Source organism: Somniosus microcephalus, chromosome 14, assembly GCF_052327205.1.
Source record: "Somniosus microcephalus isolate GS21.2 chromosome 14, FLI_Smic_1.0, whole genome shotgun sequence".
NCBI lineage: Eukaryota > Metazoa > Chordata > Chondrichthyes > Squaliformes > Somniosidae > Somniosus > Somniosus microcephalus.
The window spans coordinates 30,521,346-30,547,172 of NC_141000.1; positions in this window are offsets into that span (position 1 = coordinate 30,521,346).

Consider the following 25,827-nt stretch of genomic DNA (forward strand, 5'->3'; position numbering starts at 1 on the left):
CCGGCGCGACCCACGCGGTTGCCCGCACCGAGTCACCACCCGATGATTTCGCCCGCCTGCTCAAGGAATTTCCGGAGCTCGCTCGACCCACTTTCTCTGCAACGACCGCCAAACACGGTGTTGAACACCACATCATGACAACCGGACCCCCGGTTTATGCCCGGGCTCGGCGATTAGAGGCCAGCAAACTCAAGGCTGCGAAGGCGGAATTCGCCACTATGGAGCGGTTGGGCATCGTTCGCCGATCTGACAGTCCCTGGTCGTCCCCGCTACACATCGTGCCAAAGCCCAGCGGCGGGTGGTGGCCCTGTGGTGATTATCGGCGCCTCAACGAGGTCACAACTCCAGACCGGTACCCGATACCGTATATTCAAGATTTTTCTGCTCATTTGGCCGGCGCGTCGTGGTTCTCCAAGATCGACCTCGTCCGCGGATACCATCAGGTGCCCGTCCACCCTCAGGACGTCCAGAAAACGGCGGTCATTACCCCATTTGGCCTCTTTGAATTTTTACAGATGCCTTTTGGGCTTAAAAATGCGGCGCAGGCGTTCCAACGCCTCATGGATTCGGTGCTCCGGGACCTCAAATTCCTTTTCGTATACCTCGATGACATCCTCGTCGCCAGCGCGTCAAAGGAAGAACACCTACGTCACCTGCATGTCCTTTTCCGTCGTCTCCAGGAGCACGGCCTTATAGTTAACCCAAACAAGTGCCAATTTGGTCTGAGGCAGATCGATTTTCTGGGCCACCGCATCACCGCGGAAGGGGCACTGCCACTCAGGGCGAAAGTGGCAGCCGTCGCGGCGTTCCCACGGCCGCAATCCATCAAGGCGCTCCAAGAATTCCTCGGCATGGTAAACTTTTACCATCGTTTTGTCCCCCGGGCCGCCCAGCTCATGCGGCCGCTCTACGAGGCACTCCGAGGGGAACTGGGGAAGGAACCGGTGATCTGGTCGTCGGTCATGGACTGCGCATTTGGGGACACGAAGGAGGCCCTCGCCAATGCGACGATGTTAGCGCACCCGCTGCCCGGCGCCACCATCGCGCTCACGACAGATGCGTCGGACTACGCCGTCGGCGCCGTGCAAGAGCAATAGGTCGACGGGGCATGGCAACCGCTGGCGTTTTTTAGCCGCCAGTTATATAGTAACGAACGTAGCTATAGCACATTTGACCGAGAGCTGTTGGCGTTGTTCCTGGCCATCCGCCACTTTCATTTTCTATTAGAAGGACGCCAATTCGTTGCTTTCGTGGATCACAAGCCCCTGACGTTTGCCATGGCCAAGACAACTGAGCCATGGTCGGCCCGACAGCAACGGCAACTCACGTTCATCTCCGAGTTTACCACCGACATCCGTCATGTGGCCGGCAATATCCCCATCCTCAATGATGGTGGAGCCCAGCACATGAGTGCAAAAGACAAGGCTGAAGCATTTGCAACTATCTTCAGCCAGAAGTGCCGAGTGGATGATCCATCTCGGCCTCCTCCTGAGGTCCCCAGCATCACAGATGCCAGTCTTCAGCCCATTCAATTCACTCCACGTGATGTCAAGAAACGGCTGAAGACACTGGATACTGCAAAGGCTATGGGCCCTGACAACATTCCGGCAATAGTACTGAAGACTTGTGCTCCAGAACTAGCTGTGCCCCTACCCAAGCTGTTCCAGTACAGCTATAACACTGGCATCTACCCGGCAATGTGGAAAATTGCCCAAGTATGTCCTGTCTACAAAAAGCAGTAAGGCCTTCGATAAAGTCCCGCACAGGAGACTGGTCAAGAAGGTAAGAGCCCATGGAATCCAGGGTGCCTTGGCACATTGGATACAAAACTGGCTTAGTGGCAGAAGGCAGAGGGTGATGGTCGAAGGTTGTTTTTGTGACTGGAAACCTGTGGCCAGTGGGGTACCACAGGGATCGGTGCTGGGTCCCTTGCTGTTTGTGGTCTACATTAATGACTTGGATATGAATGTAAAGGGTATGATCAGTAAATTCGCGGATGATACTAAAATTGGTAGGGTGGTAAATAGCGAGGAGGGTAGCCTCAGTCTGCAGAACGATATAGATGGGTTGGTCAGATGGGCGGAACAGTGGCAAATGGAATTTAACCCGGAAAAGTGCGAGGTGATGCACTTTGGGGGGTCTAACAAGGCAAGGGAATACACAATGAAGGGAAAGACCCTAGGCAAGACGGAGGGTCAGAGGGATCTGGGTGTGCAGGTACACAGATCCCTGAAGGCGGCGGAACAGGTGGATAAGGTGGTAAAAAAGGCATATGGGATACTTGCCTTCATTAGCCGAGGCATAGAATATAAGAGCAAGGAGGTTATGATGGAGCTGTATAAAACACTGGTTAGGCCACAGCTGGAATACTGTGTGCAGTTCTGGTCGCCACACTACAGGAAAGATGTGATCGCGTTAGAGAGGGTGCAGAGGAGGTTCACCAGGATGTTACCAGGGCTGGAGCGCTTCAGCTATGAAGAGAGACTGGGCAGATTGGGTTTGTTTTCCTTGGAGCAGAGGAGGCTGAGGGGGGACATGATTGAGGTGTACAAAATTGTGAGGGGCATAGATAGGATGGATGCTGAGGAGCTTTTCCCCTTAGTAGAGGGGTCAATAACTAGGGGGCATAGATTCAAGGTAAAGGGCGGGAGGTTTAGAGGGGATTTGAGAAAGAACTTTTTCACCCAGAGGGTGGTTGGAGTCTGGAACTCACTGCCTGAAAGGGTTGTGGAGGCAGAAACCCTCACAACATTTAAGAAGCATTTGGATGAGCATTTGAAATGCCATAGCATACAAGGCTACGGGCCAAATGCTGGAATATGGGATTAGATTAGACAGGGCTTGATGGCCGGCATGGACACGATGGGCCGAAGGGCCTCTATCTGTGCTGTATTACTCTATGACTCTATGACTCTAAATCCGACCCAGCCAATTACCATCCCATCAGTCTACTCTCAATCATCAGCAAAGTGATGGAAGGTGTCGTCGACAGTGCTATCAAGCGGCACTTACTCAGCAATAACCTGCTAACTGACGCCCAGTTTGGGTTCCGCCAGGGCCACTCAGCTCCTGACCTCATTACAGCCTTGGTCCAAACATGGACAAAAGAGCTGAACTCAAGAGGTGAGGTGAGAGTGACTGCCCTCGACATCAAGGCAGCATTTGATCGAGTGTGGCATCAAGGAGCCCTAGCAAAACTAAAGTCAATGGGAATCGAGGGGAAAACTCTCCATTGGTTGGAATCATACCTAGCACAAAGGAAGTTGGCTGTGGTTGTTGGAGGTCATTCATCTCAATCACATGACATCACTGCAGGAGTTCCTCAGGGCAGTGTCCTAGGCCCAACCATCTTCAGCTGTTTCATCAATGACCTTCCCTCCATCATAAGGTCAGAAGTGGGGATGTTCGCTGATGATTGCACACTGTTCAGCACCATTCGAGACTCGTCAGATACTGACGCAGTCCGTGTCCATATACAGCAAGACCTGGACAACATTCAGACTTGGGCTGACAAGTGGCAAGTAACATTTGCAGCACACAAGTGCCAGGCAATGACCATCTCCAACAAGCGAGACTCTAACCATCTCCCCTTGACATTCAATGGCATTACCATCGCTGAATCCCCCACTGTCAACATCCTGGGGGTTACCATTGATCAGAAACTGAACTGGACCAGCCATATAAATACTGTGGCTACAAGAGCAGGCCAGAGGCTGGGAATTCTGCGGCGAGTGTCTCACCTCCTGACTCCCCAAAGCCTTTCTACCATCTACAAGGCACAAGTCAGAAGTGTGATGGAATACTCTCCACTTGCCTGGATGAGTGCAGCTCCAACAACACTCAAGAAGCTGACACCATTCAGGATAAAGCAGCCCGCTTGATTGGCACTCCATCCACCACCATCAACATTCACTCCCTCCACCACCGGCGCACTGTGGCTGCAGTGTGTACCATCTACAAGATGTACTGCAGCAACTCGCCAAAGCTCCTTCAACAGCACCTTCCAAACCCGCGACCTCTACCACTTAGAAGGACAAGGGCAGCAGACGCATGGGAACATCACCACCTACAAGTTCCCCTCCAAGCCACACACACCATCCTGACTTGGACCTGTATCGCCGTTCCTTCACTGTCGCTGGGCCAAAATCCTGGAACTCCCTTCCAAACAGCATTGTGGGTGTACCTACACCATATGGACCGCAGCGGTTCAAGAAGGCGGCTCACCACCATCTTCTCAAGGGCAATTAGGGATGGGCACTAAATGCAGGCCTAGCCAGCGACGCCCACATCCCACCAATGAATAAAAAAAAAAGGACAACGTGGTTGCCGACTGCCTTTCGCGTGTGGCCATCCAGGCCGTCCAACTGGGTCTCGACTATTCACTAATGGCGGTCGACCAAGTGGCTGACCTGGAGACGCACGCTTTCCGTTCCGATTCGTCCGGTCTGCGGCCAGTGGACGTACTTTTCCACTCAGACGGCACACCCTTGCTCTGCGATGTCTCCCTGGGAGACCCACGCCCGATCGTCCCGTCATCCTGGCGCAGGAAAGTCTTCGATATCATGCACAACCTCGCCCACCCGGGTGTGCGGGCGTCACAGAAGTTGTTAGCATCCAAGTTTGTCTGGAGGGGAATGCGAAAAGATGTGCGCGACTGGGCCAACACCTGTGTCGTGTGCCAGAGAGCGAAGGTGCAGCGCCACGTTAAAGCACCTGTCGCCATTTTCAAGGTACCGGAGCGGCGATTCGATCATGTTCATATCGACCTCGTGGGCCCACTACCACCGTCACAAGGGTTCACGCATCTGCTGACAATCGTCGACCATACCACAGATGGCCGGAGGCCATTCCATTGACGTCCACCACCTCCGCGGACGTCGCCCGGGCTTTTCTTTCGTCCTGGGTTGCCTGTTTCGGCGTGCCGTTGGACATTTCATCGGACCACAGGCCGCAGTTCTCCTCTGCTCTGTGGCACGCCGTGGCTTCAGAATTGGGCGCCAAGCTCCATCGCACCACGGCTTACCACCCGCAGGCCAATGGGTTATGCGAACGCTTCCATCGTTCTCTGAAGGCATCGCTGCGGGCCACCCTCCAAGGGACCGCGTGGATGGATAAGTTGCCATGGGTAATGCTCGGGCTGCGCACGGCGCCTAAAGAGGACCTGCAGGCCGAACTGGTCTACGGCCAGCCGCTCAGGGTCCCCGGTGAGTTTCTCCCGTCGCCGACGCGTCCGTGGTCCGCCACTGAACAGCTGAAGGCTCACCGAGACGCGGCGCATGCTTTCCGGTCCATTCCGACTTCACAGCATGGACTGCCTGCGTCACATGTTCTGCCAACGCTCATGAGGGCTAAATTCGTTTTTGTGTGGCACGATGCCCACCGTAGTCCCCTCATGCCTCCATACACGGGCCCCTTCCGGGTACTGAAGGCGGGCGCCAAGAGTTTTCTGGTAGGCGTCGGCGGGACGCCCGACTACATTTCCGTGGACCGCCTCAAGGCTGCACACCTGGACCTTGGCCAGCCAGTCGAAACAGCGCAACCGCCGCGTCGTGGATGACCGCCCGCGGCCGCTACGCCTGGCCCATCGGCCCCGCGGCCCAGCTCCTCTCCTGCACCATCCATTCCTCTCCGGGAATATCGTAGTCGCTCCGACAGGATTGTCCGACCTCCTCGGCGATTGACTTTGATGATTAAAGACACTTCTGGGGGGGCGCATGTGGTAAAACCACCAATGAACTCCTGTACAAATGAATAACTGTCTTTAAAGCAATGTTACAGCACCTATGTCCGTTTGCTGAGTGTAAACAAGCTTTGTGTAAAAACACTGAAACAACGCAATGACGTCATCACGTTGGTCACGTGGTGTCCCAAGTGGCGGGAAACGTGGGAGGTTCTGAGTTCAGACCTCGTGGAGCTAGTTACTGTGTAGACCTGTTTGCTGTTGCTCCTGCATGTTTTTGTTTTGTTCACCAGTTTAATTAAATTCGGTTAATTTACTGAACTGCCTCGACATCAGTGATTTAGATAGGAATCCGTTGATTCCTACAGCGGCCTCACAAGTGGACTGCTTACTAACAGCTGCAGCTCCACCATTAAAAAGGAGTTTTCAGCAATCATCATTTGCAGGTGGCAGAACTTTGTTGTCTCAGGTCTGGGGGAACTTTTAGCAGGCATACTCATTGTTGTGGGAGTTTGGAGCCTGAGACCCATCTCCAGTGTGACCTCCTGGGAAACCCCTCTCCCCACCTTGACTGAGCGCTTCCTCAACTGAGGCATATACCAGAAGCATGGCGACTATTTAATTACTTTCCTCATGGACATCAGATTCGGACGAAGACCAGCCGCGGCAGCAGCAGAACCCTGAAGAACAGCAGCACCAACAGCAGCAGCAACAACAGGAGCGCCAAGCTGCTGCTCACCCACCTGAAGATGCACAGGCCAGAAGGCGCCAGCGCGTGACCACATTGCTGCCCGGGATGTAAGGGACACACTCATGTGGCCAGATTTGCTTAGCCTGCACAATCAAACACTTTTGCCTCGCACCTTCTTACCAGAGCATCGACAATGGAGAAGAACCTGCGGATTCCTATCACTCTGACCACCATACTGACAATTGCAAGTCGCTCTAAGCCCTCAATGTGGAAGTCCCTTTTGCGAAATGACACAGGCCACAACTTCAACAGTTTGCCATCAGAATTTTTTTTATCACAGCAAGCAACTGATGGCATTTCAAAAATAAACACAACATTGTGATGAAATATTCATCATCATCACTGCCTGTGACTGAGATCGGTTTCAGTGCCATTTCCCTTCCCCCAGACCTCATTGTATTGTGTACTGGAATGTGCTGTATTGTATACTGGAATGTGCTGGAATGTGCTGTGTGTAGGGCTCCGCCCATACCTGGCCCCGTTTGTAGGCTGGCTCAGTCTGGCCTCAGTCCCCAGAAGGAAGACATCTCTCTCGCTTACGTGTTACGTTCTAAGTTAATAAAAGCCTTGTTTTGTTCTGCTAACTTCGAGTCTCGGAATTATTGAGGCACATCAATTTTATTAACTTATTTTTCAACACTATGGATCAACTCCTGAAACCCGAACGTTTGGATTTGGATCAACATGCTCCGGACGCATCAGCACGCTTCGGACACTGGTTTGAGTGTATGGAATTCTTCCTGGACAATTCCGCAGCCGTCAAAGACGCTACGGACGCTGCGAGGATGAGACTCGGAATTCTGCGGAATTGGGTAAGCCACCGGGTTTACCCCCTCATCCAAGACGCCGAGACGTACCTGGCCGCCTGCGACATCTTAAAGGCGCATTACCAGCAGCCTACGAATGAGGTGTATGCTAGGCACCTGCTCGCTACCCGCGCACAGCGACCTGGGGAATCGGTGGAGGAGTTCCTAAGCACCCTGAAAATGCTTGGCAAAGACTGCAAGTGCCGAGATGTAAAAGCCGCAGTGTACACTGACGAGCTTGTTCGCGATGCCTTCATCACAGGCCTCAGCTCCACTTACATCCGGCAAAGACTGCTGGAAAAAACGGGGTTGGACCTGAAACAGGCTGCGGACACCGCGCGATCCCTGGATGTGGCCCAGAGAAACTCGGACGCCTACTCTTCAGCCCGCGCCGTCCACGCCGCCACGTGTGCACCGAGGGCGCCGCCATCTTGGAAGGCATCTTCCCCGCCCGACAGCCCGACACCGGCTGGGTCCCGCTCTCCCCCCAGAAGCCCTACGACAGCCGCGACGCGTCAGGGACCCAACTGCTACTTCTGCGGGCAGCCAAAGCACACCAGAAACCTGTGCCCGGCGAAAGGCACCACCTGCTTTAAGTGCGGTAAGAAGGGGCACTTCGGGAAGGTGTGCAGAGGGAACCCCGCCGGAAAACCAACCGCCGGAAAACCCGCCACCGCCGCGTGTGCGCCGTGGGAGCGGCCATCTTGGACGCCATCTTGCCCGACCTCGTGAGGTCCGCCATCTTGTGAGCAGACAGCATGGACGCCATCTTGTATCGATCAGGGCCCTACAGTGGCATCGGTCACAGTGGACCAGACCAGGCCGCACCCGCTATCCAGATCAATGGTGGACATCGAGGTAAACGGGTGCCGGGTTAAATGCTTAATTGACAGTGGAAGCACGGAGAGCTTTATCCACCCAGAACTGGCACAACAACTCTCCCTAAAGGTGGTCCCTACTCAGGGTACCATCTCTATGGCTGACAAAACCCAGACATCGACCATTCTGGGTTACTGCACGGTACAATTGTGCGTTAACGGAACTGTATATGATAATTTTAAAGTATTAATCATGAAGAACCTATGTGTGAGCGTGATCTTGGGCCTGGATTTCCAGTGCAACCACCAAAGCATCACGCTCAAGTACGGTGGGTCCCAGCCGCCCCTCACAGTGTGCGGTCTGGCTACCCTGAAGGTAAAGCCGCCTTCGCTATTCGCGAACCTTACCCCTAACTGCCGGCCAATAGCGACCAAAAGCAGGAGGTACAGCTGGGAGGACAGGCGGTTTATCGCGACCGAGGTAGACAGGCTCCTGAAAGAGCGCATTATTGAACGCAGCAACAGCCCGTGGCGCGCCCAAGTGGTAGTGGTAAGGGGTAGCGAGAAGAAATGGATGGTGATCGACTATAGTCAAACGATCAACAGGTACACCCTACTAGACGCCTACCCGCTACCCCGCATATCAGAAATGGTGAACCAAATCGCCCAATACCGGGTGTTCTCCACCATCGACCTCAAGTCAGCGTACCACCAGCTCCCTATCAGACCAGAGGACCGCCCGTACACCGCCTTCGAGGCGAACGGACGCCTCTACCAATTCCTCAGAGTCCCCTTTGGGGTGACGAATGGGGTCTCGGTCTTCCAGAGGGAGATGGACCGCATGGTCGATGACCACCACTTGCAGGCAACCTTCCCCTACCTCGACAACGTCACCATCTGCGGCCACAATCAGCAGGATCACGACTCGAACCTCGAGAGGTTCCTGGAAACCGCACAAACTCAACCTCACCTACAACGAGGACAAGTGCGTTTACAACACCACGCGCCTCTGCATACTAGGCAGCGTGGTGGAGAATGGGAAAATCGGACCAGACCCCGACCGATTGCGCCCCCTATGGGAGCTGCCCCTGCCCAACACTCCCAAAGCCCTGAAAAGGTGCCTGGGGTTATTTTCTTATTATTCCCAATGGGTCCCCAACTACTCCGACAAAGCCCGCCCCCTCTTGAAAGCATCCTCTTTCCCGCTCTCTGCTGAGGCCCACGCCGCCTTCAAAAGCATTAAGCAGGATATTGAGCGGGCCACGCTACAGGCAGTGGACGAGAACACTCCACTTCAAGTGGAAAGTGATGCGTCTGACTTCGCCTTGGTGGCCACCCTCAACCAGGCGGGGCGGCCCGTAGCTTTCTTCTCGAGGACCCTCCAAGGGCCCAAGATCAGACACTCCTCCGTGGAAAAGGAGGCCCAAGCCATCGTGGAGGCAGTGCGCCACTGGCGCCACTACCTAGCCGGCAAACGCTTCACCCTACTTACCGACCAGCGGTCGGTAGCGTTTATGTTCAATAATAAACAGAGGGGGAAGATTAAAAATGATAAGATTCTTAGGTGGCGGATCGAGCTCTCCACCTTCGCGTACGACATCATTTACCGGCCAGGGGCCCTTAACGAATCCCCTGACGCCCTCTCACGAGGGATGTGTGCCAGCGCCACCGGGGATCGGCTACAGACCCTCCACAACGACCTCTGCCACCCAGGGGTCACGCGGCTGTTCCGCTTCATAAAGTCCCGTAACTTACCCTACTCGATTGAGGAAGTTCGGTCCCTGACCAGGAACTGCCGCACTTGCGCTGAGTGCAAGCCTCGGTTCTACCGCCCAGATAGAGCCCACTTAATCAAAGCTACGCGGCCCTTTGAGCGGCTCAGCTTAGATTTCAAGGGCCCCCTCCCGTCCGTCGACCGCAATGTTTACTTCCTGAACATTGTGGACGAATACTCCCGGTTCCCTATCGCCTTCCCCTGCCCAGACATGACCAGCGCCACGGTCATTAAATGCCTCAACAGCCTGTTCTGCCTGTTCGGTATGCCGAGCTACATCCATACGGATAGGGGGGCGTCCTTCATGAGTGAAGAGCTACGCCAGTACATGCTGTCCAGGGGGATCGCCACGAGCCGTACCACCAGCTACAACCCCCGGGGTAACGGCCAAGTGGAGCGAGAGAACGGGACAGTATGGAAAGCAGTCACTCTAGCTCTAAGGACCAAGGGCCTCCCTATCTCCCGCTGGCAGGAAGCCCTCTCGGATGTGCTCCATTCGATACGGTCGCTATTGTGTACGGCCACTAATACCACGCCTCATGAACGAATGTTTGTCTTTCCCCGGAAATCCACCTCAGGCGTATCCATGCCGTCATGGCTCTCCACCCCAGGTCCGGTACTCGTGCGAAGGCATGTGAGGGGCCACAAGATGGACCCTCTCGTGGAGCCAGTACACCTACTCCACGCCAACCCCCAATACGCATATGTCCGGCACGCCGACGGAAGGGAGGACACCGTGTCCATAAAAGACGTCGCCCCAGCCGGCATCGACAACAACCACGGCAATAGCGGCAACGACGATCACAGCAACTCTTACCCACCCACTACTCTTTCATCACCCCCGGAAGAACACCGACCAACGGCACCCCCACCAACTACCCCTTCAACAACCCTGGCGGCACCCCCGGCATAGACCCAGGAGGCTACCGGGGACACCCAGCCGACACCCGCGGCACCGCAACAGCCACGTCGGTCACAGAGGACTATCAAACCCCCGAACAGACTAAATCTATAGAAGGGGTGAATGTGATGAAATATTCATCATCATCACTGCCTGTGACTGAGATCGGTTTCAGTGCCATTTCCCTTCCCGCAGACCTCATTGTATTGTGTACTGGAATGTGCTGTATTGTATACTGGAATGTGCTGGAATGTGCTGTGTGTAGGGCTCCGCCCATACCTGGCCCCGTTTGTAGGCTGGCTCAGTCTGGCCTCAGTCCCCAGAAGGAAGACATCTCTCTCGCTTACGTGTTACGTTCTAAGTTAATAAAAGCCTTGTTTTGTTCTGCTAACTTCGAGTCTCGGAATTATTGAGGCACATCAAACATAACACCCAAGTGACTACCCTTGTGACTACTTGTGCATTATCTTCCTCTTACGCATGCTCCTACATGGTGCTTCCCCTGTGGCTTCAGCAGATGTGGAGGCTCCTTGCTCACTTTCTTGCTGCTTCTATCTCGACACCTTTGGTGGGCGTCCTCTGGGGTTGCGAACCTGTGAGGGCTCGGCAACAGTCTGCTGCTCCTGCAGCTGTGCAGGGGATGAGACGCCCATCTCAGTTGGGTAAGGGCTCTGGTAGGGCTCTGACCGAGGGCTTTGCAGTGGCATGGTCGTGTGAGCGCTTGGAGAGGAGCCCCCACTTCCTTGTTGTCTGCCACCAACATCCCTCTCATGTGTGTCAGCTTCACTTCAGAGCTAGCAAGTGGCTTGACAGCACCTTGCTGCACTTCAGGGGAGCCATGAGGACCTGTTTCTGCACTGGAAGTCCTACTCCAGAGGACTTCCATGAAGATCTGGTTTCTATGCTCAATAGCTGACTATCGCTCCTCAAGAGATGTCAGTCTATTCTGAACAAGGACCATGTATGCAACACTCTGGCGACTTAGCTCCTCCATGGCCATAGCCATCCTGTCCTCTACCGTAGCCATCCTTTCCACGGAGGGTGCCATCCTTTCCGTGGTGATGCGTTCATGCGCCAATGCCTCCACAAAGGCTCTGCTCATGTTCGCAATGGACTCCTCCATTCGCTCCACACTCGCAGCGACCCTGGAGCCAAAACCTGCCAGAGACTCCTGCACCTGTTCCTGGAGTTCCAGCACTGCTCTCCTTCTGGATGGACCTGGAGGCACAGGGTCGATATGCAGCTGAATCGAGCTGGCAGAGTCCTGCGCCCTCCGACGAGGACTCTCCACTGCTGTCCCTGTCTCCACCGTCTGCTGCTGCTCACTTGTGAGCTGTGATACACCAGGTGACAACACTACTCTATCTCACGAAGGTCCTACCGAGGTGTGAGTGTCTGCGCTGGTACTGGGTGCGCTGAATTCTGCTGACGCTGCGCCCTCAGAGGTTGCAGCTTCCTCTGAGGAGCCTTGAGGCTCAGGCTGTTCCTCCTGGACAGTGGGGACAGGGGCTTTTGATGGCCCTGTGGGAGAGTAAAGGAAAGAGCTAGAGATGTGAGGTAAAGGTTACATGCACATTGAATTGTGCAGATTGTAAAGTCCACGCCTCAATAATACACGGACTTCGGGAGAACAGTTTAACAGGTACTTTACTGAACAAGAGGCAGCTTGAAACTGAAACTACAGAAGCCTGCTAGGGCCTTTTATACAGGGGTGGTCACTGCCGGTACTGCAGTCTAAGACCCATTATTCCCTTAAAGGTACACACACAACAATTCCTCCCCTTTTAGATAAACAGTACATAACATTCATTTAACAACTAAATAATAACTAATTACAATTACAATTTTCTCAGTAATATATACATCAACTGAAATAGTCATTTATAAGTTCAGTCTTTGAGGAGGCTTCCTGATCCGGACTGGATAGCGCCTTTCTCGAGTATCCTGTTCTGGCGGTGGAGTCAATTCTGGCTCATTGTCATTGGTTGGTTCGTCAGCTTCCAATACCCCTGCTTCTGAGGTAGACGCAATCTGTACTTCGGGCTCATTACCAGGTGCACATGCTTGTGGTACAGGTTTGGCTTGTTCCTGTGACTCTAGAATCTGGTCAGCATGGCATCTCACGATGCTCTCTCCAACGTCCACTGTGTACATTAGTGGTCCCTGCTGTGTGCATATCGTGCCTGGCTGCCATTTTTCTGTTCGGTAGTCACGGGCCAAGACTGGTTGCCCTATCTTGAAGCTCCTGGTTGGCTTCTCATTTATGTGCTGGAACTGCTTATCCTCAACATCTCGTCTTATGTTTGGTTTGAGCAAATCCAAGCGACATCTTAGTCTCCGGTTGAAAAACAGTACGGCTGGAGTTTGGTTGGTTACTGCATGTGTCGCATTCCGGTAAGCAAACAGGAAGTTATCCACCTTGTGTTGCAGTGGTATGTCGTCATTATACATTGCTTTTATGGCCTTTTTAAAGGTCTGAACAAACCTCTCAGCCAATCCATTTGTGGCTGGATGATATGGGGCAGATGTGTAATGTTTCACCCCATTATTCTTCAGGAACCTCCGGAAATCCTCAGACACAAACTGTGAGCCATTGTCGGAACAGATCTGTTCTGGCAACCCATTCCTGGCGAAGATGGTCCTTAGGACTGCAATAGTTTTCTCCGTGGTGGTGGAGGACATTTTAATGACCTCTGGCCATTTCGAATGGGCGTCCACAGCGATTAGAAACATTGAGTCCATAAATGGACCAGCGAAATCAATGTGTACCCGTTGCCATGGAGATGAGGGCCACTCCCATGGATGTAGCGGGGCTTGTGGTGGAGCGTTTTGGACCTTCTGGCATCCTGTGCATCTCTTGGTCATATCCTCGATTTCTTTATCGATTCCCGGCCACCACACAAATGCCCTGGCTAGGCTCTTTATTTTTACCCCTCCCAGATGACCCTCGTGAAGCTCATTGAGTACTCTATCTCTCAACTTGGGTGGAATTACCACTCGGGATCCACACATCAAGGTTCCCCGGCACACTGACAGTTGTTCCCTCCTTGGCGAAAATGCTGGCAACAGTGAGTCGCCATATGCTGGCCATCCCATCACCGTCAAATCATAGACCCGAGAGAGTGTCGGGTCATTTCGGGTTTCTTTCTCAATACTTGCGTTTGTAACAGGCAAACATTCGACTATGGTCGCATGGAATATCTCCACAGGGTCCACTGCAGGTGCTTCTTCCGCCGTAGGCAACGGTAGGCGCGACAGCCCATCAGCGTTTCCATGTTGTTTCGTACCTTTGTACTCTATGTCATACTGATGTGCCCCTAGAAAAAGTGACCATCTTTGCAGCCGTTGTGCCGTCATCACCGGAACGCCCTTCTTTGGGTTAAAAATTGAGACCAGGGGTTGATGATCAGTCAGTAGGGTGAATTTCTGCCCGTGCAGATAGTGATTGAACTTCTTCACCCCCCACACCAGGCTGACGACCTCCCTGTCAATCTGGGCGTAGTTACGCTCGGCTGAGGTTAGCGAGCGCGATGCAAAGGCTATTGGCCTCTCTGAACCGTCACGGAATTTGTGTGATAGCACCGCTCCAATGCCGTAAGGTGACGCATCACATGCCAACCGAATCGGTAGTGTTGGGTTGTAGTGGGCCAATACTTCTTTTGAAGTGATTTGGCATTTACATTCCTGAAAGGCACGCTTACACTCATCACTCCATTTCCATGTTACACCAGTTTGAAGGAGGGCGTTCAGTGGGTGTAGAATTGTAGATAAATTCGGCAAGAACTTATGGTAGTAGTTCACCAACCCGAGGAACGACCTCAGTTGCGACACATTTTCTGGTGCTGGAGCCTTGACTACAGCCTCAATCTTGTCCGGTGACTTATGCAACCCTTCCTCATCAATCGTGTGGCCACAATACGAGATTTGCCTCTTGAAGAACTCGCATTTGGGATGGTTGGCTCGTAGCCCATATTCCTGCAATCTCGTGAGCACCTGTTCCAGGTTGGCAAGGTGTTCATTGTCATTTTTGCCCGTAACCAGGATGTCGTCCAAATAACGCTGGGTCCCCGGGATCCCTTGCAGGACTTGTTCCATTGCCCTCTGCCACATAGCCGGGGCCGATGCTACCCCAAATACCAGTCGATTGTACTGGTCAAGGCCTTTGTGAGTGTTTATCGTGAGGTATTTCCTAGATGCTTCTTCCACCTCCATTTGTAGATACGCTTGAGCCAGGTCAATCTTTGTAAAACGTTTCCCTCCAGATAGTGAGGCGAAAATATCTTCTATCCGCGGAAGCGGATACTGTACTGTGTGCAGGACTGGGTTCACAGTTACCTTGAAGTCCCCACAGATGCGAACCTTCCTTGGCTCCCCAGGCGTGCTGCTCAATGCTTTCTTCATTACAGGAACGATGGGTGTGGCCCACTCGCTCCAGTCCACCTTAGACAGCACCCCCGAACGCTCCAGACTCTCCAGTTCAGCTTCCACAGCTGGGCGTATCGCGTATGGCACCGGTCTGGCCGTGAAAAATTTTGGGGTTGCGTTATCCTCAATCTTTATGGTTGCCTTTACTCCTTTTAGAGTCCCAAGTCCTTGTTGGAACACCTCTTCCGCGTCAGATAGAATTTGTGACAGACGTCCAGGTGCGACGTCATCATCTTTTTTGTCAGTCACAGTTAGTGCCAGAATGGAATGCCAATCCAATTGTAGTCTTCGGATCCATTCACGTCCCAATAATGGTGGTCCTCCAGCTCATAGTATATACATATATAGTTTCTGTGTTTCCTTTCCGTTATATTCAACTGGCACCCTTATTTTTCCTCTGGGGTAGACCTTTTGCCCCGTGTATGTCTTCAATACAATGGACGTGTCCTTTAAGGGTATGTGTGAGAATAGCCGCTCATAGTCTCGTCGATTCATGACAGTTAGGGCTGATCCTGTGTCCAATTCCATCTTCACTGGGGACCCTGCTATCATGAGGGTGACCCAAATGGTTCGGTGATCTTCTTTTGCGATCACGTTGTGTAACTTTAAACAACTTAGTCGCCTGCTCCCGGAGTCCTTATCACTCTCCTGATCTTCTGAACTACTATCTGTCAGTTTCTTTACTTTCCTGTACTGTTCCTTAGTAGTTCTTGTCGTGTTGGTCTTCTTTCCTGACCTGCAGACTCTTGCTATATGTCCCATTTTCCCGCATTGCCTGCATATTTTGTCTTTAAACCAGCAGTCCTTCTGCTCATGGATTGTTCTGCTGCAGCGATAGCACTTTTCAGCTCCATACGCCATTTCGTTAGCGCTGTATTCTTGTGGTTTCTGTTGTATTTCCGCAGCTCCCCGTGCTGCTGCTTTGCAGGACACTGCCATGCTGAAAGCCTGTTCTAGCGTCAGGTCCTTTTTTGAAAGGAGTCGTTTCTGGGTTCCTTCACTCTGGAGCCCGCAGACAAACTTATCCCGTAAGGTGTCTGCCAGTCCTGCTCCGAACTGGCAGTGCTTCGATAACTTGCGTAGTTCCGTAAGATAGTCAGCATTGCTCTCATCTTTGTGCTGCTTTCTTTTATGGAACTTGAATCTTTCTGCTATCAGCAGTGGTGTAGGGCTTAGGTGTTCCTGTAAGATATGAACAATCTCCTCAAAACTTTTCTCCATTGGTTTAGCTGGGGTAATTAAATTCCGCAATAGGCCGTACGTACTCGCACCCATCAGATTTAATAATACCGACGCCCTCTTTCCATCAGCCACCTCATTTGCCTTGCAGTACACTTCAATTCTTTCCACATACGTGGTCCAGTCTTCTACCTCGTTGTCGAAAGCAGTGATACTGCCGCTTTTCGGCATCTTGGGCGATTTTAAATGGCGCCTCCCGCGCTTTTGCTTCTTCCCCAATGGAATAAAATGGCGCCTCCCGCGCTTTTGCTTCTTCCCCTTACTGCCACGCTGCTCCTAGCGTTCTACGGGGTAATGGCGGCGACCCGCAGCTTCGGCGCGTCTCGCTTTCCTTCCCCCCCATTTAGTTTCTCTCCGCTGTCCTGTTCTCGAGCACCGACCACGCCCTGTGCGCTCCACCCTCTCTCTCTTGTTTTCTTTTCCCAGCGACGCTGCGCGGCCCGATTTGTAGAGCCGCTCGATCGAGCTTGAGCCCGCCGCAGTCCAGAAGGGTCAGCGCGCTACCTGCTACCAGCACGATTCGCTGGAACCATAGTCTCTCCCGCAATTCTCCAAACACCGATGGATTCTTTGGGCGGTTGCCCTCGGTCGACGCCCGTTGCTCAGACTACGACCTTCCAGGACCTTCCTTTCAGGCGAGATCCCCGTGAGATGATGCCACACTGCAGGTGAGTTCGAACTTACTCGTCGCCACTCTAAAGTCCACGCGTCAATAATACACGGACTTCGGGAGAACAGTTTAACAGGTACTTTACTGAACAAGAGGCAGCTTGAAACTGAAACTACAGAAGCCTGCTAGGGCCTTTTATACAGGGGTGGTCACTGCCGGTACTGCAGTCTAAGACCAGTTATTCCCTTAAAGGTACATACACAACACAGATGATCATAAGTCAATCTGTTATAGCATCAGAATCATTATCAGTCACTCATGCAATGTCAATGAGAGAGATGCCAAACTATTCTGTCACCAGCTTGCTGTGATGCGCGCATCTGTCCGTTCCCCACTTGCGAATCGTCCTCGACACCGGCGATTTCCAGGGCCGCCTCCTTCGAGGTGGTGAGCTGGGCTACTGAGGGTGGCCCTCCTCCTGTCCTCGCTCTTTCCCTCTTATTGTGGGCTCTCTTTTCCTGCACTGAGGGACACAAGTGGAGTTTGAGTGAGAATGAAGGAGTGAGTGTAGAGAATACATAGTATAGATGCTTAGAAGGAGACCAAGGGCCCTCCCTGTGTGTTGTAAGTTGTTGTCATTGCATCACAGTTTTAGGGAGTGTGAGGGCTGCATGGTCGAATAGTTAAGTGAGTGTGACCATGGAGAGAGAGGGAATGGGTAAGGTGTGCAGGGATGGAAGTGTCAAATGGGATGTGGAGGAAGAGGTTAGCAAAGCAGAGTGCTGGTGAGGAGAGGCGATGGGGATCAGATTGCGGGTGATGGGAAAGTCATACTCACTTTTCCTGTGTGGAGAAGGTCATGAAACCTCTTCCTGCATTGCAGCCAGGTTCTGCGGCTCATCGCTATGGAGTTGACCTCCTGGGCCACTTGCAGCCACACAGCTTTAGTCTGCTGGGGAGGCTTTTTCCTCCCTGAGGAAGGGAAGAGCACCTCTTTATTGGATCTTGCTCCCTCCACCAGAGCTTGTAGGGAGGCCTCATCAAACCTTGGAGCACACTTTGGACTACTGCTGGACATAGTTGCTGAATGAAGCGATCAAAACAATGACCATAAAGTTTAAAGTTTCCAGAAGAAACAAGGCTGCTTGTAGGTTTTAAATCCAGCAGCATTGATGACATCACCTGAGGCGACTTTCTGTATGAAAAGATCATTGGACCAGGGGTTTCCACACGCTGGAAATCAAGTGCACAATTAGGGCAAAATCGCACTTTTTTCCCACTGCACGTCGGAGTCGGGGTCCTGACACGAAAACCACCTGACATGCCCCCAGCCCGCCCCCAATGACAAAATCTGCCACCCGTGACTGGTCAACGGCGAGTGTTGAACAATGGTTAAGTAACCTGGACACCTCCAGAAAACACCATTGCACCGGCACTGGGAGTTACTGGGGGTGGAGGAGAGCGGGAGAGCCCGAGAGCACAGCAAGAGTGGGAGAGCCCGAGAGCACAGAGAGAGGGAGAGCCCGAGAGCGGGAGAGCCCGAGAGCACAGAGAGAGGGAGAGCCCGAGAGCGGGAGAGCCCGAGAGCACAGCGAGAGCGGTTGAGAGAGAGAGCCCGAGAGCGGGAGAGCCTGAGAGCACAGCGAGAGAGAGAGAGAGAGAGCCCGAGAGCACAGTGAGAGAGAGAGAGAGAGAGAGAGAGCACAGTGAGAGAGAGAGAGCCCGAGAGCACAGCGAGAGGGGGAGCGCCCGAGAGCACAGTGAGAGAGAGAGAGAGAGAGAGCACAGTGAGAGAGAGAGCCCGAGAGCACAGCGAGAGAGAGAGAGAGAGAGCCCGAGAGCACAGCGAGAGAGAGAGCACAGTGAGAGAGAGAGAGAGAGAGAGAGAGCCCGAGAGCACAGCGAGAGGGGGAGCGCCCGAGAGCACAGTGAGAGAGAGAGAGAGAGAGAACACAGCGAGAGAGAGAGAGCACAGTGAGAGAGAGAGAGCCCGAGAGCACAGCGAGAGAGAGAGTACAGTGAGAGAGAGAGAGAGAGAGAGAGAGCACAGCGAGAGAGGGAGAGCCCGAGAGCAGAGCAAGAGAGGGAGAGAGAGAGAGCACAGTGAGAGAGGGAGAGAGAGAGAGAGAGGGAGAGAGAGAGAGAGAGAGCACAGCGAGAGAGGGAGAGAGAGAGCACAGTGAGAGAGAGAGAGTGAGAGCACAGCGAGAGAGAGAGAGAGAGCACAGCGAGAGAGGGAGAGAGAGCACAGTGAGAGAGAGAGAGTGAGAGAGCACAGCGAGAGAGAGAGAGTGAGAGAGCACAGCGAGAGAGAGAGAGAGAGAGAGAGCACAGCGAGAGAGGGAGAGCCCGAGAGCAGAGCGAGAGAGGGAGAGAGAGAGAGCACAGTGAGAGAGAGAGAGAGAGAGCACAGTGAGAGAGAGAGAGAGAGAGAGAGAGCACAGTGAGAGAGAGAGAGTGAGAGAGCACAGCGAGAGAGAGAGAGAGAGAGCCCGAGAGCACAGCGAGAGAGAGAGCACAGCGAGAGAGGGAGAGCCCGAGAGCAGAGCGAGAGAGGGAGAGAGAGAGAGCACAGTGAGAGAGAGAGAGAGAGAGAGCACAGTGAGAGGGAGAGAGAGAGAGCACAGTGAGAGAGAGAGAGAGAGAGCACAGTGAGAGAGAGAGAGAGAGAGAGCACAGTGAGAGAGAGAGAGTGAGAGAGCACAGCGAGAGAGAGAGAGAGAGCACAGCGAGAGAGGGAGAGCCCGAGAGCAGAGCGAGAGAGGGAGAGAGAGAGAGCACAGTGAGAGAGAGAGAGAGAGAGCACAGTGAGAGAGAGAGAGAGAGCACAGTGAGAGAGGGAGAGAGAGAGCACAGTGAGAGAGAGAGAGAGTACAGACTAAGCAACCACCAACTGGAAATTGAAAAAGGCAGATACAAGAAATCCTGGCAGCCTAGAGAGAATAGAATATGCGATCAATGTCTGGCCGGCGAGGTTGAAACAGAGATGCATTTCCTCCTAAAATGCGAAAAATTCAACACATCAAGAAACATATTATTCAACAAGCTAAGCCAAACAACCCCAGATTTCAAGGAATTGGATGACCTGTCAAAATTGAGATTAGTCCTAGGAGAAGGAGACAGACCATACCTTGGGGCCAAATATGTAACAACATGTCACAACCTGAGGACTGTTTAAAATTAAGACTGTTTAAAATTAATATTGAACGTACCAAATGAAGTACAAAGACTGTTTAAAATTAATATTGTTTCAAAGTAATATTGTATGTACCCAACAAATGTCAAATCGATTGACACCTACAGAATGTTGGAAAACTGTACCTTTTTGCTATGTAAGCTTTGGCAATATGGTTCTCTGTAAACTTTCATGCCAATAAAGCATTTGAATTGGAATTGGAATTGGAGAGAGAGAGCACAGTGAGAGAGGGAGAGCCCGAGAGCACAGCAAGAGAGAGAGAGAGAGCACAGCAAGAGAGAGAGAGAGAGCACAGTGAGAGAGAGAGAGAGAGAGCACAGTGAGAGAGAGAGAGAGAGAGAGAGCACAGTGAGAGAGAGAGAGAGAGAGCACAGCGAGAGAGAGAGAGCCCGAGAGCACAGCGAGAGAGAGAGAGAGAGAGAGAGAGCACAGCGAGAGAGAGAGAGAGAGAGAGCACAGTGAGAGAGAGAGAGAGAGAGAGGGAGAGAGAGAGAGAGAGCACAGCGAGAGAGAGCCCGAGAGCACAGTGAGAGAGAGAGAGAGAGCGTGCACAATGAGAGAGAGAGAGAGAGAGAGCACAGCGAGAGAGAGAGAGGGAGAGAGAGAGAGAGAGCACAGCGAGAGAGAGAGAGCCCGAGAGCACAGTGAGAGAGAGAGAGAGAGCGCACAATGAGAGAGAGAGAGAGAGAGAGAGAGCACAGCGAGAGAGAGAGAGAGAGCACAGTGAGAGAGAGAGAGAGAGCACAGTGAGAGAGAGAGAGAGAGAGCACAGTGAGAGAGAGAGAGAGCACAGTGAGAGAGAGAGAGCACAGTGAGAGAGAGAGAGAGAGAGCACAGCGAGAGAGAGAGAGAGAGAGAGAGAGCCCGAGAGAGGGAGAGCCCGAGAGCACAGTGAGAGAGAGAGCCCGAGAGCAGAGCGAGAGAGGGAGAGAGAGTGAGAGAGCACAGTGAGAGAGGGAGAGCCCGAGAGCACAGTGAGAGAGAGAGAGAGAGAGCACAGTGAGAGAGGGAGAGAGGGAGAGCCCGAGAGCACAGTGAGAGAGAGAGAGAGAGAGAGCACAGTGAGAGAGGGAGAGAGGGAGAGCCCAAGAGCACAGTGAGAGAGAGAGAGAGCGTGCACAGTGAGAGAGAGAGAGCCCGAGAGCAGAGCGAGAGAGGGAGAGAGAGAGAGAGCACAGTGAGAGAGGGAGAGAGGGAGAGCCCGAGAGCACAGTGAGAGAGAGAGAGAGCACGCACAGTGAGAGAGAGAGAGCCCGAGAGCAGAGCGAGAGAGGGAGAGGGAGAGAGAGAGAGAGCACAGTGAGAGAGGGAGAGAGGGAGAGCCCGAGAGCACAGTGAGAGAGAGAGAGAGCGCGCACAGTGAGAGAGAGAGAGCCCGAGAGCAGAGCGAGAGAGGGAGAGGGAGAGAGAGAGAGAGCACAGTGAGAGAGGGAGAGAGAGAGAGCCCGAGAGCACAGCGAGAGAGAGAGAGAGAGAGAGAGAGCACAGTGAGAGGGAGAGAGAGAGAGCACAGTGAGAGGGAGAGAGAGAGAGCACAGTGAGAGGGAGAGAGAGAGAGCACAGCGAGAGAGAGAGAGAGAGAGCACAGTGAGAGAGAGAGAGCCCGAGAGCACAGTGAGAGAGGGAGAGAGAGAGAGCACAGTGAGAGAGAGAGAGAGCGCGCGCACAATGAGAGAGAGAGAGAGAGAGAGCACAGCGAGGGAGAGAGAGAGAGCACAGCGAGAGAGAGAGAGCCCGAGAGCACAGTGAGAGAGGGAGAGCCCGAGAGCACAGAGAGAGGGAGAGAGAGAGAGCACAGTGAGAGAGAGAGAGAGAGCGCGCACAATGAGAGAGAGAGAGAGCACAGCGAGGGAGAGAGACAGAGCACAGCGAGAGAGAGAGAGCCCGAGAGCAGAGCGAGAGAGGGAGAGAAAGAGAGAGCACAGTGAGAGATAGAGAGAGAGCACAGTGAGAGAGAGAGAGCCTGAGAGCACAGCGAGAGAGAGAGAGAGAGAGCACAGTGAGAGAGAGAGAGAGAGAGAGAGCACAGTGAGAGAGAGAGAGAGAGAGCACAGTGAGAGAGAGAGAGAGCACAGTGAGAGAGAGAGAGAGAGAGCACAGCGAGAGAGAGAGAGAGAGAGAGAGGGAGCCCGAGAGAGGGAGAGCCCGAGAGCACAGTGAGAGAGAGAGCGTGCACAGTGAGAGAGAGAGAGCCCGAGAGCAGAGCGAGAGAGGGAGAGAGAGTGAGAGAGCACAGTGAGAGAGGGAGAGCCCGAGAGCACAGTGAGAGAGGGAGAGAGGGAGAGCCCGAGAGCACAGTGAGAGAGAGAGAGAGAGAGCACAGTGAGAGAGGGAGAGAGGGAGAGCCCGAGAGCACAGTGAGAGAGAGAGAGAGCGTGCACAGTGAGAGAGAGAGAGCCCGAGAGCAGAGCGAGAGAGAGAGACAGCACAGTGAGAGAGGGAGAGCCCGAGAGCACAGTGAGAGAGAGAGAGAGCGCGCACAGTGAGAGAGAGAGAGCCTGAGAGCAGAGCGAGAGAGGGAGAGGGAGAGAGAGAGAGAGCACAGTGAGAGAGGGAGAGAGAGCCCGAGAGCACAGCGAGAGAGAGAGAGAGAGAGAGCACAGTGAGAGGGAGAGAGAGAGAGCACAGTGAGAGGGAGAGAGAGTGAGCACAGTGAGAGGGAGAGAGAGAGAGCACAGCGAGAGAGAGAGAGAGAGAGCACAGTGAGAGAGAGCCCGAGAGCACAGTGAGAGAGGGAGAGAGAGAGAGCACAGTGAGAGAGAGAGAGAGCGCGCGCACAATGAGAGAGAGAGAGAGAGAGAGAGAGAGCACAGCGAGGGAGAGAGAGAGCACAGCGAGAGAGAGAGAGCCCGAGAGCACAGTGAGAGAGGGAGAGCCTGAGAGCACAGAGAGAGGGAGAGAGAGAGAGCACAGTGAGAGAGAGAGAGAGAGCGTGCACAATGAGAGAGAGAGAGAGCACAGCGAGGGAGAGAGAGAGAGCACAGCGAGAGAGAGAGAGCCCGAGAGCAGAGCGAGAGAGGGAGAGAGAGAGAGAGCACAGTGAGAGAGAGAGAGAGAGCACAGTGAGAGAGAGAGAGCCCGAGAGCAGAGCGAGAGAGGGGGAGCCCGAGAGCATAGCCGTATCTATTTGACCCGCACATTTCACAGAGCCCAGTGTCCCAGCTTCTATCCCCTGCTGAAAAACAGTTGCAGCCATTCGCTGTGAATATAGAAAGTCAGAACTGCAGCTTGGGAAGAGTGTATGAGGGAGCATTGAAAGGAAAGGGAAGAATACAGGAGTGACTGAAAAGGGAAGAGGGGTCCTTGAAACTAGGTGCAGGGATAAAACTCAAATGGTAGGATGGAGGGGAGGATGTCTAACTCCTGGAGCTGAGAGTTGCCATTCACTTACCATGTCCACAGGTCTCGATGAGTCCGTTATCTCTCTCTATCTCGGTGCTGCTGCCGTGTATGGATTCAGCACAATAAGTGGCCGGGAGCTGCTCCTGATCTAGCAGCTCATACTTGCTCTGACCCTCCTCAGCCCTCTCCCACTAGCGCGTCATCCCACTCTGGGACAATCTAGTTCAGAGAGAACTTTCCCAAACAAGAGGGGGGAAGCTTTTAACATTCGCTCGCCTATCTATTTACTCCACCACATCAAAGAAACAGCCCTCAAGTGCCTTCGTCCAAAGTATCTCCTTGATTCTTTCATCATATACAGTGACGTAAGAAAACTACTAGGCACTTGGTCTGAGTATTAAACAAGGCTTTAATCAATTGTTTTTCAACATGGAGGTCTAGTTCTCCTTCACTAGTTCCTGTTAAAGAATGTCCTGAGCAAGCTGGGCCCATGCCCGAGTATTTATACTCTCCCTGGACAGCGCCACCAGCAGGCCGCCCAGTATCATTTCATAAGTCATTTCCACATGAATGACAAGATTCATGTCATACAGTACCTGAGAAAAGGATCCTCCTAGATCACCATCACCCCAGTGCTCATGAAAATGTACAGCAGATGTGGACATCCTTCTCACTTCTTTGTATCCTAATCCTTCCCAAAAATTATCCACAATCTTAATCCTTTCCAAAAATCAGCCACAATCTTTAATCCTTCCCAAAAATTAGCCACAATTTTCAATCCTTCCCAAAAATTAGCCACAATCTTCAATCCTTTCCAAAAATCAGCCACAATCTTTAATCCTTTCCAGATATCAGCCACAATCTTCAATCCTTGCCAAATCAGACTACAATCTTCAATCCTTCCCAAAAATCAGTCTACAATCTTCAATATGTGCCAAAATCAGTCCACAATCTTCAATCCTTGCCAAAATCAGGCAGAATCTTCAATTCATGTCAAAATCAGCCTACAATCTCCAATCCTTTCCAAAAATCAGCTCACAATCTTCAATCTGTGCCAAAATCAGCCTACAATCATCAATCCTTGCCAACATCAGCCCATAATATTTAATCCTTGCCAAAATCAGCCTACAATCTTCAATCCTTTCCAAAATCAGTCTACAATCTTCAACCCTTGCCAAAATCAGCTTACAATTTTCAATCCTTGCCAAAATCAGCCTACAATCTTCAATACTTGCCAAAATCAGCCTACAATCTTCAATCTGTGCTAAATCAGCCTACAATCTTCAATACTTGCCAAAGTCAGCTTATAATCTTCAATCTGTGCCAAATCAGCCCACAATCTTCAATACTTGCCAAAGTCAGCTTATAATCTTCAATCTGTGCCAAATCAGCCCACAATCTTCAATCTTTGCCAAAACCAGTCTACAATCTTCAGCCTTGCCAAAATCAGCCTACAATCAATCCTTATCAAAATCAGCCTACAATTTTCAACCCTTGCCAAAATCAGCCTACAATTTTCAATCCTTGCCAAAATCAGCCTACAATCTTGAATCCTTGCCAAAATCAGCCTATAATCTTCAATCTGTGCCAAATCAGCCCACAATCTTCAATACTGCCAAAATCAGTCCACAATCTTCAATCCTTCCCAAAATCAGACACAATCTTCAATCCATGCCAAAATCAGCCTACAATCTCCAATCCTTCCCGAAAATCAGCTCACAATCTTCAATCTGCGCCAAAATCAGCCTACAAGCATCAATCCTTGCTAACATCAGCCCACAATATTTAATCCTTACCAAAATCAGCCTACAATCTTCAATCCTTGCCAATATCAGCCTACAATCTTCAATCTTTGCCAAAATCAGGCTACAAACTTCAACCCTTGGCAAAATCAGCCTACAATCTTCAATCTGTGCCAAATCAGCCTACAGTCTCCAATCCTTCACAAAAATCAGCTCACAATCTTCAATCTGTGCCAAAATCAGCCTACAATCTTCAATCTTTGCCAAAAATCTGTCTACAACCTTCAACCCTTGCCAAAATCAGCCTACAATCTTCAATCCTTGCCAAAATCAGCCTACAATCTTCAACCTTTGGCAAAATCAGCCTACAATCTTCAATACTTGCCAAAATCAGCCTACAATTTTCACTCTGCCAAATCAGCCTACAATCTTCAATCCTTGCCAAAATCAGCCTATAATCTTCATCCTTGCCAAAATCAGCCTACAATCTTCAATCCTTATCAAAATCAGCCTACAATCTTCAATCTGTGCCAAAATCAGCCT